Here is a 13,236-nt window from a genome sequence, read left to right as displayed (position 1 = left end):
AAGCAGGAGGGAAGGGCCAGAAGGAGGCATGGAGGGCAGCGCCCAGGAGAAAGAGCAAGGGCTGCTGTCACAGGCTCCCTGGCACGGACCCAAGCAGGCGGAGAGGGCTCATTCATCCAGGGCCAGCCCAGGAACGACACTGCAGAGCCTGCTGGCCCAGCCCAGGCAAGGCCACTAGGCTGGGAGGGGATTTCCTCCGACTCCCTCCCCCTCGGGAACCTGTCTGGACGATTTTAGTTCAGGGAGGGCGGGAGGAGAGCCTGGAAGGCTGCAGTTCCCCGCAGGCAGCCCCGGTTGGCCCCAAACACCAGGAAGAGGGAGCTCAGACTGCAGTCTGGGACGCCTCTGCATTGGCTTCCCAGGTAAGGTTGTGGGCTGGGGGCAGGTGGGGCAAGGCTGGGTGTTGGAGAAGGAGGCGGTGGCAGGAAGTCTAGACGGCACACTCAAGCTCCGGACTGGTGCAGGAGGGAGCGGGAAGGTGCAGTGCAGCGTCCTGAACCTCCTTCCGGAAGAACCTTGGTGACTAGATCTGCCCTCAAACTTTTAGTTTCAGAGTCGGCAGGTCTGTTGGAAGTGACTGGGGAGATGACCAGGGAATTTAATCTTGTCCCCTGCGCTGTTCAATCACCGCCACTCTCTCCCATCACTTTCTTCCCAGCACCGTTGACCTCGCAGGGTTTATTTATTTTTATTTTTTGGTGCTGGGTAAGTGGTCTAGTGCTTAGCTACTCCTCCAGCTGGACTTGCAATTGTTTCTACCTCCAGATGAGCCCGTTCCTACCCCTGGCGCTTGGCCAACCTCTGACCCTGCCCTGGGCACTACCAGGATAGGCAGTCTAACCTCCAGTAAGGCAGCTCCCCTGGCCTTATTTGTTTCCTTCTTCCTGGTATGGGCCCCTGAGAATTCAGTCATTTATTTATTAGTGTTCATTTGTTTATTCATTATTTGAGAATGCACTTCTGTTGTCTGGAGGGAGAAGCAGTGTTACTTCTGGGAATAAGAAAACTGAAATTTATCCACAAACATATAATCATCTACAAGCTTATGGGCTGTGAGACATGGTGTAAAATAGTGTTTTTATGGAGATGCTAGGGAACAACACATGCCAAGGGGGTCTGGATTAGCATCTGTGCTTTCTCCTTCTTTGCTTCCCCGCTCCCATGCTCTAACTGGCACCTCCCTTGCAGTAGGCTTGTAAAGACAAACCCTGGCCTTGAGAGCCAGTAGGTGGAAACTCAGAGCTGAGTAGTGGAGGGAGGTGGTAGAGGGAGCTGGAGGCCAGAAGGTGTGAAGGAGGGAAGGGGCCAGTTCTTGGCTGGAGGCTAAAACTGTGGGCCAGGGCTAGGACCAGACCCTCCTGCTGTGCTTCTGAGGTACCACTCACACTGAGCAAGCGGTAGGGAACTGCCATAGGCTTTCAATTGTATTATTATTATTATTTATTATTATTATTGGTCTTTTTGAGACAGGGTCTCCCTATAGCCACAGCTGGCCTGGAACTTACTATGTAGACTAGGCTGGCCACAATCTCACAGAGATCCATCTACCTCTACCTCCATAATGCTGGGATTAAAGGCATGTATGCCACCATGCCCAGCTTAAAGTGTATTATCTTTTAAAAAATTATTGTTTAGAGTTTTGTACATTTATAGAATGAATTGTAGTCATTTTCATCCCACTCTTTTCCCTCTCCTCTCTCCCTTTACCACTGGCATCCTTTTTCTTAACCAGTCACCCTCCTACTTTAATCTTATTTTTTTGTGTCGTCCTCTGAGTTTAATTAGAGTTACTTGCCAAGTGTGGGTGGGAAGTTATTTAATGGAGTGAGGGCAGCTTACCTGTGGCTACACAACTCAGGACCATGACACCCTCATCTAGGAAGCGTTAATTACCTCTAGTTTCTCTGGGAGGGATGGGGCCTCATGGGTCCTTCCCTCATCCATGATGAAATGTTGATGGGCCCATTCTTGTGTCTATTTGGGCAGATATCCATGGCTGCAGCAAGTTCACGAGTCCAAAAGCTGTTATATCCAGAAGACATCTTTTGCTGTACTTTTCCCTATCTTTGGCTCTTGCATTCTTTCTGCCCCCTCTTCCATGGAGTTCCCTGAACCCTGGAGAGGGTCTTACAGTTGTCCCTGATGGGGCTGAGTGCGCCACCATCTTGGGCTACAGTTGGTGATGTATGCCTTAATCTCAGCACTCAGGAAGCTAAATGTGGATCAAAGGAGTTCAAAGCCACCCTGGGCTACTTTGAGAGACCTTCAACCAAACCAACCAAACAGAAAAACATTATCCCATTAAATCCTAACCCTATTATATTATTATCCCCATGGGATTTGTCTAAGGTCACATGGCTAATACATAATGCATCTACAATTAAGTTTTGTAAACCAGACTCTCAGTTTCTTGACTTTCCAGGTCTCTATAGAAAGGTTGACAAGGTGGTGTCATTTCCTAACTACCAAAATACCTGCCTCTTTACTTCCTGTACATCTCCTGCTTTTGGCTGCTTCATTTAGGAGCAGGACACTTCTGCAATTGGTTCACTCATTAATCAAATGCTCCATCTGTCCCATGATACCTACAATTTCCAATAGGTGATTCATGCCTATATTCCCTTATTTGGAAGGCTGAGGCAGGAAGAGTTCAGTGAATCTGAGGTCACTTTGGGTTATTATAGCAAGTACCAGGCCAACTAGGGCTATGGAGCAAGATCTGTCTCAACCACACCAAACTAAACAAACCAAGAGGGCAGCAATCAAGCTGGTTTGTTCACAGTTATATGAGCAGCACTTTCTACATTCTTGGTATAAAAATGCTCAGTGAGTCTTTTGTGAGTAAATGAAACTGACAAATATTTAATGATGCATTCCATGGACTGTGTAATAGGGATTCAAAAACAGGTGAAACAGAAGTCCTATCCTCAGACACCCATAGCCTGTGGAAGAGACGGTTACAATACAAAGAAGACATCCTAGACACAAGCAGAGGTTGGTGAGGGGCCCAAGAGGGACACTCACTCTGCCATATCTGCCATGTTCCCCTGCTATGGCCCCAGTGACTAGTACAGTGCTGGGTACACAGCAGGGCTTTTCAGAAGAGACATAAAGGGAAGGGAATGTTAAGACTGCCCCAGGAGAACAAACTGGGAAGGGAAGAAGCTATTCCAATGAATGACAGAACATGGGAATACGATCTGCTCAGGCTCAGTATGGCCACCACAGTAGAGGGTATACCGGGGGGAATGGCACGAAATCAGAGTGACTGGGGATGTACCTCAGTTGGTAGAATGCTTGCTTAACATGCACAAGGCCCTGGGTTTGATCCCCAGCCATGTATAAACCAGTCATGGTGGTATACACCTGTCATCCCAACACTCAGGAGGTAGGGACAGAAGGATCAGAAGTTTGCCATCCTCAACTACATAGTAAGTCTGAGTCCAACCTTGGATACATGAGACCTTGTGTTAAAATAAAAAGAGAGGGCCGGAGAGCAGGACTGGGAGACAGGTCGGTAAAATCTTCTGCTGCTTGAGAGCTTGAGGGCCCAGAGTGACTCCCAGAGCTCATGCAAAAATGCAAAAGCCCTGTGTGGTGGCAGGTAACTGTAATTCACCTCTAGGAGGTGGCGACAAGAGGCTCCCTGGAGCTCTCTGTCAACCAACATCTCAGGATCAGTGAGCAGCAGCATTAGCATTTGCAGCTTCCTGACTATATTCAATGTAGTCAGCGCCTTTGGGCTCCTGCTGCCCTCCACCGTGATGGACTGAACCCTCAAACTGAGCTAAAAGAAACATTTCTTCCCTTAAGTTGCTTTTGTCAGGGTATTTTATTTTAAAAAATTGTTTTCTATTTTATTTTTATTTTATACGTAGGAGTGTTTTGCCTGCATGTAAGTGCACCATGTGTGTGCAGTGCCCACAGAGGCCAGAAAAAGGCATTGGATCCCCGGAACTGGAGTTACTGATGGTTGTTAGCTGTTGTGTAGGTGCTGAGAACTGAACCTGGGTCCTTTGGAAGAGTAACCAGTGCTCTTAATCACTGGACCATGTCTCCAGTCCCTTGTCAGGGTATTTTATCACAGCAATAGGAAGAATAACTAATATAGACAGTAAGAATCTACTTTATAAATTTGGTATGAACATTACATAAGTTTATATTCTGTAAAACCCTTAGAACAGAGTTTGGTTCATAATTAGTACCAAATGACTGTATTTAAATAAAATTAATACCATGAATCTGTAGTAAGGCATGGCCTCTCACTCTCCTTTTCTCTTAGGAACAGGGCATTCTCCAATTGTCTTTATGACCCTTTCTGCTATTTTCTTTTGTTTTTTTAAAAAATATTTTGTTGCTGGGCGAGTATATTTTCTGCATGTATGCAAATACACCCATCTCAAGGTCGAAACAGGATGAGAGAGACCCCTGAACTGGAGTTAAGGATGGTTGTTAGTTGCGATGTGGGTGCTAGGAATTGAACCTGGGTCCTTTGCAAGAGCAACCAGTGCCTTAACTGCTGAGCCATTTCTCCAGCCCCTCACTCCCCCCTTTTTTTGGTCTCCAGCCTCGTCTACATAGTGAGTTCCAGGACAGCTGGGGCTACAAGGAGACCCTGTCTCAAAAAAAGACCAAAAAAAATTTATTTATGATTTTTATTTTATGCATGTGAATGAATTGCCTACGTGTATGTAAATGTACCTGTTATTGTGCAATGCCCACAGAGGTCAGGAGAGGGCATTGGATCCCCTGGAACTGTTGTTATGGATGGTTGTTAGCTGCCATATGTGTGCTGGGAATCGAACCCAGGTCCTCTGCAGAGCAGCCAGTGCTCTTAACCACTGAGCCATCTCTCCAGTCCCTATTTTCTTTTGTTTTTAATGAGACAAGGTACGTAACTCAGACTGGTCTTGCTCTGAATCTTCCTGCCGTAGCTTTCAGAGAGCTAGGATTGTAGACATGCACCAACACACCCAGATTTCCAATTGTCCTTTTGGATAATGTGCCATGGAAATACTGAGGATAGATAGAGGTGTGACTGTCATTGGAAAGCCATAGAAGAGAAACAGTGAAAGCTGAGCTGAAGGCTGAGAGGTGACTGTGTTGGTAGAGTGCTTGCCTAGCATGCACGAAGCCCTGGGTTCCATTCCCAGCATCTCACAAATCACGTGTGGTGGTGTACACCTGTAATCCCAGCATTTGGGTGTGGGGTAGAGACAGGAAGTTTAGGTCATCTTGAGTTTGAGGGCTAACCTGGCCTTCATGAGCCATGAGCTCACCGAGATCTGCCTGCCTTTGCTTCCCAGAGTGCTGGGATTAAAGGCTTGTACCACACCTGGCTTGCTTTCTCCTTTTTATTCAGCCCAGGACCCTAGCCCAAGGAATTGTGCCACTGAGTTAGAGTGTGTCTTCACACTTCAGTTAACCTAATTAATATAATCTCCCTCAGGCGTGCCCAGAGGCTTGTCTCTAGTGATTCTAGATTCTGTCTGACAATATTAACTATCACGTCCTTTTACAATGAGCTTCCTAGGACACAGGCTTGGGGTGTAGCTCAAGGATTGAGTCTAGTTTTCAGAACACCCTGAGTTCAGTCCCCAAAACAACCACCAACACAACAACAACAGCAAAGGGTTAATACATTGCTCAAATGACTAAGCTATTAAATGATTAAATCAGGATTCAAATTCCTCTAGAATTTGTGCTCTTTGCTATATTATGCAACTCTGTTAGCCTTGAGGGTTTTTTGTACTTTATCTATGCAAAATTACCTGTTATAAAATTAGAATTGAGAAAAGTCAACTTGGGAGGTGGAGGTAGGAAGATCAGGAGTTCAAGTCTAGCCTCAGCTGCATAGCAAGCTCAGAGTCACAGGACACCCTGGACTACTTGAGACCCTATCTCAAGAACACAAAACAGAAGCTAGGCTTGGTAGTGTAGGGCTATAATCTCAGCTACTTGAGAGGCTAAGGCTGTTCAAAGACAACATGGGCAAATTAGTGAGACTGTCTCAAAATAAAAAGTTAAAAGAAGCTGGAGGAATGGTTCATTGGTTAAGAGTTGCTCTTGCAGAAAACCTAGGTTCAGTTCTCAGCACCCACATGGCAGCTCACAACTGTCTGTAACTCCAGTTCCAGGGGATCTGACACCTCTGGTCTCTGTGGGTACAAGGCATGCTCATGGTGTACATATACACATGCAGGCAAAACACTAGTATACATAAAATAAAAATAAATAAAAATTCTTTTAAAAAGAATTTAACCCAGGTGTGGTGGCGCAGGCCTTTAATCCCAGCACTCGAGAAGCAGAGGCAGACAGATCTCTGTGAGTTCCAGGCCCAGCTGGGAGACCCTGTCTCAAAAAAAAAAAAAAAAAAAAAAAAAAAAAAAAGTTAAAAGAGAACTGGGGATTAGTTTAGTGGTAGAGAGCTTGAGGTCCTGGGTTTGGTCTCTGGCACCCTCCAAAAAGAAGTGCAGGGATCAGCAAAGCATTTCACAAATTTTATTATTATTATTATTATTATTTTTGTCTTCTTTGAGACAGGGTCTCTGAGTAGCCCCAGCTGGCCTGGACTCACTATGTAGACCAGGCTGGCCTCGAACTCACAGAGATCCACCTGCCTCTGCCTCCTGAGTACTGGGATTAAAGGCATGTGCCACCACACTTGGCTTTATTTTGATCTTTTTGAGACAGGGTCTCTCCCAGTAGCCCTAGAACTGGATATGTAGGCCAGGCTGGCCTTGAACTCACAGGGATCTGTCTGCCTCTGCCTCCCAACTTCTGGGATTAAAGGTGTCTGCCACTAGGCCTGGTGAATTTCACATTCTTTGAAGTTCATGAACAAAAACAAGGGGAAGACTTCTGAAGGTGCACAGCATTCATGAGCATCCTCTTGGTGGGGATGAGGCTCCTGGACCAGGTAAAGTGGTTTGTCCTCAGGCTGACAGGGACAGAACTAGAGCAGGACCCAAGGTTTTCTGACTCCCTGTTTCCTCTTTGCTTCTTCATTTACTTGATGGCTCATTCACCACCTACTGAACACCTTTGACTATAGAAGCCACTGAGGTACAGATGGAATAAAACATAAACAATTCTGACCTTTCTAGAACTAGTAGACAGACAGTAAATGCACTAGATATTTTTAGATATGGTTAAGTGTTTGACGCTAGGAAGCAGGAAAATGCACTAGAGCTTGGGGGCAGAGGAAGGTGTGGGCAGGGGACACTTCCTAGGGAGGTGCTACTTGCTATGAAGGAGCTACCCTTGTGAGCACGTGGTGTGCTGAGTTAGGTTGGGGTGGGGTTTCGGAGAAGTGACTCTGAGACAGGAGAGAGTTTGACATATTCTAGAAGCAGAAACAATTCCCTATGGCTTCAACACAGTTGCTGGGAGGGATTGATAGAAGCTGAGTTCTATAAAAAGGCAGGAGCTAGGTAGGTCAGGTAGGACCTTAGCTACTGTATTTATCTTGAAGACAGTAGAAACCATTGAGGTTTGGTTTTGTTTTTTATTGTGCATGTTAGATAAGTGCTCTTCTACTGAGTTATACCCTTACTGAGGGCTTCTAGGCAGAGGGGATATTTTCTAGTGTATGGTTTTGTTTCATAGAGTAGGGGACGTGGGATTGGAGGTGAAACTAATTTGAGAGGATGTTTCAGTTGAGGCATCTGCCATCTACTGTATGGAGAGATACACAGGTGACCAAGGTTAGTGGGAAGACACAGGGGTATGAGATGCCATCCTGCCATCTGGTTCTGATGAGGTGTGTTGACAGTTATTGCTGTGTAACAAATAACTCCAAAGTTAAGTGGCTTACCACACTATTTTATTTTTGCCATGATTCAGTAGGTTGGGAATTTAGGTAGGCTGAACACTTTCTGTTTTGTGTCCTGTCAGCTGGTATCATCCACTGTATTCTTGGCTGGGGAACCCAAGAAAGTGTCATGACTGGTCTGGTGCCTTGTTGCTACTCTGCATGGCCTCTGTCTCCAGAGGGGAGCTTGGGCTTCTACAGTGAAGTGGCCTGAGAGCAGTCAACTTTCTTAGGTAGGGTCAGGCCTCAAAGAGGGGACATTACAAAAGGACACATGTATGTGTCTCTTAAAGTCTGGCCATGGAAGGTCCTCTGTACTACTTATGCCCCATGGTATTGTTCAAAACCAGCCACAGGGCTGGCCTGTGATTTAAGGAGAGAGGAAACCAGCCCCATCTCCTAGTGGGCAATTAAAGTACTCCATCTTCAGTCTACCACAGTAGACTCTGGAAACGAAATACCACATCACTCTGATGATGCCGACCCACTTTTAGTCTACATCAAAATATATTATGTTGGATCAATTTTGGAGTGATTTATAGGTCTTTATTATCCTCTGAATTCGGGAAGAGTAGGCTTTTGGTTTTTTTCCTTCCTTCTTTTATGTCTTTTGAGAGTCTAACACAGCATTTAGGACATTTAGGGACTGCATCTCCAATGAATACACACATCACATAAGCATTCAGTGGTCACTAAACAGTGGTAGACATGGGGCTGGAGGGATGGCACAGCGGTTAAGAGCATTGGCTACTCTTTCAGAAGATCTGAGTTTGGTTCCCAGCACCCACATGGTAGCTAACAACTGTAACTCCAGTTCCAGGGGGATCCAATGCTCTCTTCTGGCCTCTGTGGGCATTACATGACATGGGTGTACTCTCACACTCTGTATGCAGGCAATCCAATCGTACACATAAAATAAAAATAATAAATAATAGTTTAGTCAACTAGTTTAAGGAACAAAATATATATATCTAGTCAGGGTTTATCTGAGAATATCTGGTTTTTTACCCAAGTCTTATTTTTTTTTCTAAGACTTCTGGGTAGAGCTTTGAAATCATTGTTACATTCAGAAGAACAACCTTTCTTCTTTATTATTTTTAAAAAATTTTATGTGTATGAGTGTATTGCCTGCATGTATGTAAGTACACCTGTGTTGTGCAATGCCTGAGGAGGTCAGAAGAGGGTGTTGTAGCCCCTGAAACTGGAGTTACAGATGGTTGATAGCCACTGTGTGGGTACTGGAAATCGAGCCTGCAAGAGCAGCCAGTGCCCCAACCACTGAACCATCTCTTCAGCCCCCCAAAACAAATAATTTTAAAAAATAAAAAAGAAGCTGGGTGTTATGGAGCACACTTTTAATCCCAGCACTGTGGAGGCAGAGGCAAGTGGATGTCTCTGAGTTCAAGGCCAGCCTGGTCTATATAGTGAGTTGTAGGCCAGCTGGGGCTACAGGGAGATGGTGTCTTTAAAAGACCAATCAATCAATCAATCAATCAATCAATCAATCAACAAAATAATAAAAATAAAAGAATGATGTACATAAAATTTCTAGGGAGAGCAGTTAAAAGTGTATGCAGATTTCTGGGCAAGACTTCTGAATCCAAATCAATCTCAATCTCTCTGTCTCTGTCTCTCTGTTCCCCGCCCCCCCCTCAGCAAGGTCTCATGTAGCTCAGGCTGGCCTCAGATTATATAGCTGAGGATGATCTTGAACTTTTTTTGTGTGTGTTTTTGGTCTTTTTGAGACAGGGTCTCCCTGTAGTCCCAGCTGGCCTGGAACTTGCTATGTAGACCAGGCTGGCCTTGAACTCACAGAGATCTGCCTGTCTCTGCTTCCTAAGGGCTGGGATCAAAGGCGTGCGCCACCACGCCCTGCTGACCTTGAACTTTTGATCCTCCTGCCTCTACCTCTTGAGTGCTAGGCTTGCAGGTGTGCACCACTATACCTGGTTTTACGCAGTGCTGGGAATCCAGCCCAGGGCTTCGTGCTAGGCAAGCACTCTACCAGTAGAACTACAACCCCAGCCCTGAATACAAGTCTTAGGCAGAAGTTTTTTCTTTCTTTTTTTTCTTCCTTCCCTCCCTTCCTATATTCATCTGGGATGCCCATTCAAAAGTCCCATGCCCAGATCCTGTCCCACAGACTTCCACTGAGCTGAGGTGAACCCAAACAAACAGGTTTTTCGGGTGATTGTGGTAAGAGGCCTTAGAGATGGGACTACCTCCCCTCCTCAAGTGAGTCTGAGACAGGTCATTCAGGGTGACCAAACATCCTAGAGTTGCCAAGGATCATCCTAATTTTGACTCTGACAGTCCTACATCCCAAGAAACTCCTTGTGCTGTGCAAGTTGGGACACTTGTTTATTATCAATGGACCAGTATTTAAGAGGCACTGCAATAGGGGTGATGGCCCATATCTTAATCCAGCCCTCGGGAGGTGGAGGCAGGAGGATCAGGAATTCTAGGTTATCCTTGGCAACAGGTGAGTTAGAGGCTTGCCTAGGCTACTTGAGATCCTGTTCAAAAAGGGGAGGCTTAAGGTTAAGTTTAGGGTGACGGTTAGGGTTAGGTGTTAGGGTTAGGGTTATGGTTAAGGTTAGGGTTAGGATTAAGTTTAGGGATAAACTATTTACTGTGCAAATATAAGAACTTGAGTCCTATCTCGAGAACTCATGCTTAAAAATAGCCAGGCATTGGGTGGGGTTGGGGACATAAGTTTTTAAATCTCAGCACTGGGGAAGCAGAGACAAGAGGATGGATGCTTGGGACTCACTGACCAACCAGGCTAAAAACACTCCTCTAAAAAGCTTGACAGTCTTGAGTTTAATTCCTGGTATCCAAAGGTAGAAGGAGAGAACCAGCTCCACAGAGTTGTCCACTGTGATCTGTGTACACCCCCATCACACACACACACACACACACACACACACACACACACACAGAGTTGTCCACTGCGATCTGTGTACACTGCCCCCCCCACGAGATACTGCAGATAAGGCACACACACATAAGAAATAAAAAAAAATTAGAAATAGTTATGTGAAAAAACAAAGGAGACAGTTCCCAAAGAACAATACTCGAGGTTGTTCTCTGACCTCCACACACATGTGTACACAGTGTGCATGTGCATTAACACACACACACACACACACATACACAAGGAAGATACTACAGATAAGGCAGTGAAAATAGTTTTTGAAGAACACTTACAGATTTTTAACAAAAGCAATGAGTTTATCCCCTTAAAGGGCTGAGATGGTGCCATGATGCTGTCCATAGCCAGCTCTTTGAACCAGGGAAAAAACCAGTTCAGGGTCAGGTTTTCCTTAGCCTTATGCTCTGGTGTGATAACTCTTGTCATCTTGCTTAATATGTCTGCTTTGGGGAATTACTTTTAGACCCTCCCTCCCTCCCTCCCTCCCTCCTTCCCTTCCTTCCTGAGACAGGGTTTCTATAGAGTCCTGCCTGACTTGGAACTCACTATATAGATAGACCATGCTGGCCTTGAACTTGCATTTGCCTGCTTCTGCCTCTCAGGTGCTGGGATCACAGCATGTGCCATCACATCCAGCTTGGCAGTGTGCATTACTGTCACTATTATTACTATTTATTGGTTTACATAAGTCTATATAATATGTTAAGTAGCTCTGTGAGGAGCCTGTGTGATATAGTGGAGAGGCCCAGAATCTGGTCCCAGGGAGTTAGATTGTGCCTTCTTTGCTACCACTAGGTATGCAATTGTGGGAGCCCCTTTGCCTTAGTTCATCTGTACATGGGAATAATGTCTTCTGCACATGGTGGATGGGAGAGTTCCCTAAAATAACATGAGTGGAAAGGACTCTGCAGGCTGGAAGAGAAAGGAATTATGCTGGTCTCTGAATGGAAGGAATAGGAAGCTACTATTGTGCACACCCCCAAGCTCTGGTTCCCCCAGCCTGAAGCACAGTCCCAGAAAGGAGCTTTGGATGCACAGCAAGTGAGGGAGAGGCCTCAGGAAGCAGAGCGCTCACTACCTTAGTTGCCCTTACTAGGGAGGGCCAGCAGGCTTTGCCTCTGAGAGAAGGAAAACTTTTGGAAATGGGAGTTTGTGAAGGCACTTTTTGTTTTTAAATCTTTTGCCTATTTATTTCAAGTGTGCGCTTAGAAATGGAGCAAAAAGAAAACAACCACAACCACAAACCTATAATATTGAAAAGCCAGTTCTTAATTTCTGTAGCTAAAAAAGCATCCTTTCAGGCTATGACCACAGAGAAATCATTGGGGGCTTTGGACTGAGGCGTAATTATGGTTTGCAGTGCGATGAAGGAGGCTGTTAATCTCTGTGGCTCAGAGGCCCAATCCTTGGCCTCACCAATTACCCAGGTTGCTTAGCAACACCAGGCCCAGCTGCACAGCAAGGGGGTACACCCAGCACAGACTGCTTGACTCCCTGGCCACATCAAGGCTGGACTCAGCCCCGGTAGGGACCCGCCTGGTACTGATGAATGGGTGGGGCCAGCTGTTTGGGACACACACACGCACACACACACACACACACACACAACAATTCAGATATTTGAAATCTACATGTTTGACTTCAGCTAGGAAACAACAGATGTGAATGATCAAAATGTTTTCTGTCAAAGAAGAACTGTCCAAGCGTGTGAACCCAGCACCTTCCTGGGCTAGGTAAAGAAAAGGTGAGCGGGCTTTTTTGTGGGCACTGGTCTTTAGCTGGAGTCCCTGTAGTATCAATAGTGATGGGGATTCCCTGCCCTAGCCTGCCTGGGGTGGTGACCTGATAATTCTTCTACAACTTCCATCTGGAAATCCCCAGAGTCTGGGCTGGGCCTGTCTGGGCAGAGTGAAGGGATGGAATGGAAATAATTAAAATGAAGTGGTACCCTTCCATAACACTTGGTGCTTACAAATAATGGATAAAGTGAGGAGGCAAGATGTTTGAAGTCAGATGGGTCAGGCTCTTCTCCCAGCCTCACTGTTTCTAGGACCTTGAGAAACTTACCCTACCCGAGCCTGAGTTTCTTAATCCATGAGATGGGGGTGTTGTTACCCTACTTTACAAGGTACTTATGGAAATGGGTGAAGAGTGCTCATAAGCTGGTCATGCCTATAATTCCAGCCCTTGGGAGACTGAGGCAGGAAGACAGATATGGGTTCAAGGCCAGCCTCGGCTCCATAGTGAGACCAGGACAACCTGAACTACAGAGTCGGATTCTCTCTCAAATAAAGGAAAGAAATGGGGGCGGGTGGCTCAGTTGGTAAAGTACTTGCTGCATAAGCATGAAGACCTGAGTTCAGATCCCTACCACCCACATAAAAAGCCAGTGTTAGCTAGGCGTGGTGCCACATGCCTGTGATTCCAGAACTTGGGAGGCAGAGGCAGGAGGATCTCTGTGAGTTCGAGGCCATCCTGTTCTACATAG

At 45.9% G+C, this 13,236-nt stretch overlaps 1 protein-coding gene across 1 annotated transcript in view; it reads left to right on the top strand.

Moving 5' to 3' along the window:
• Positions 1-234: 234 nt before the first annotated feature.
• Rhbdl2 (rhomboid like 2) overlaps positions 235-13,236 on the top strand; it is a 46,335-nt gene continuing 33,333 nt past the window's right edge. The window contains exon 1 of the mRNA XM_008850230.3: positions 235-362. The gene's annotated coding sequence lies outside the window, so the exon portion shown is untranslated. The remainder of the gene's footprint in view (positions 363-13,236) is intronic.

The sequence above is a fragment of the Nannospalax galili genome, unplaced genomic scaffold (assembly GCF_000622305.1).
Source record: "Nannospalax galili isolate Female #2095 unplaced genomic scaffold, S.galili_v1.0 scaffold944, whole genome shotgun sequence".
Classification (NCBI taxonomy): Eukaryota; Metazoa; Chordata; class Mammalia; order Rodentia; family Spalacidae; genus Nannospalax; species Nannospalax galili.
This window is presented reverse-complemented; position numbering and strand designations above follow the sequence as displayed.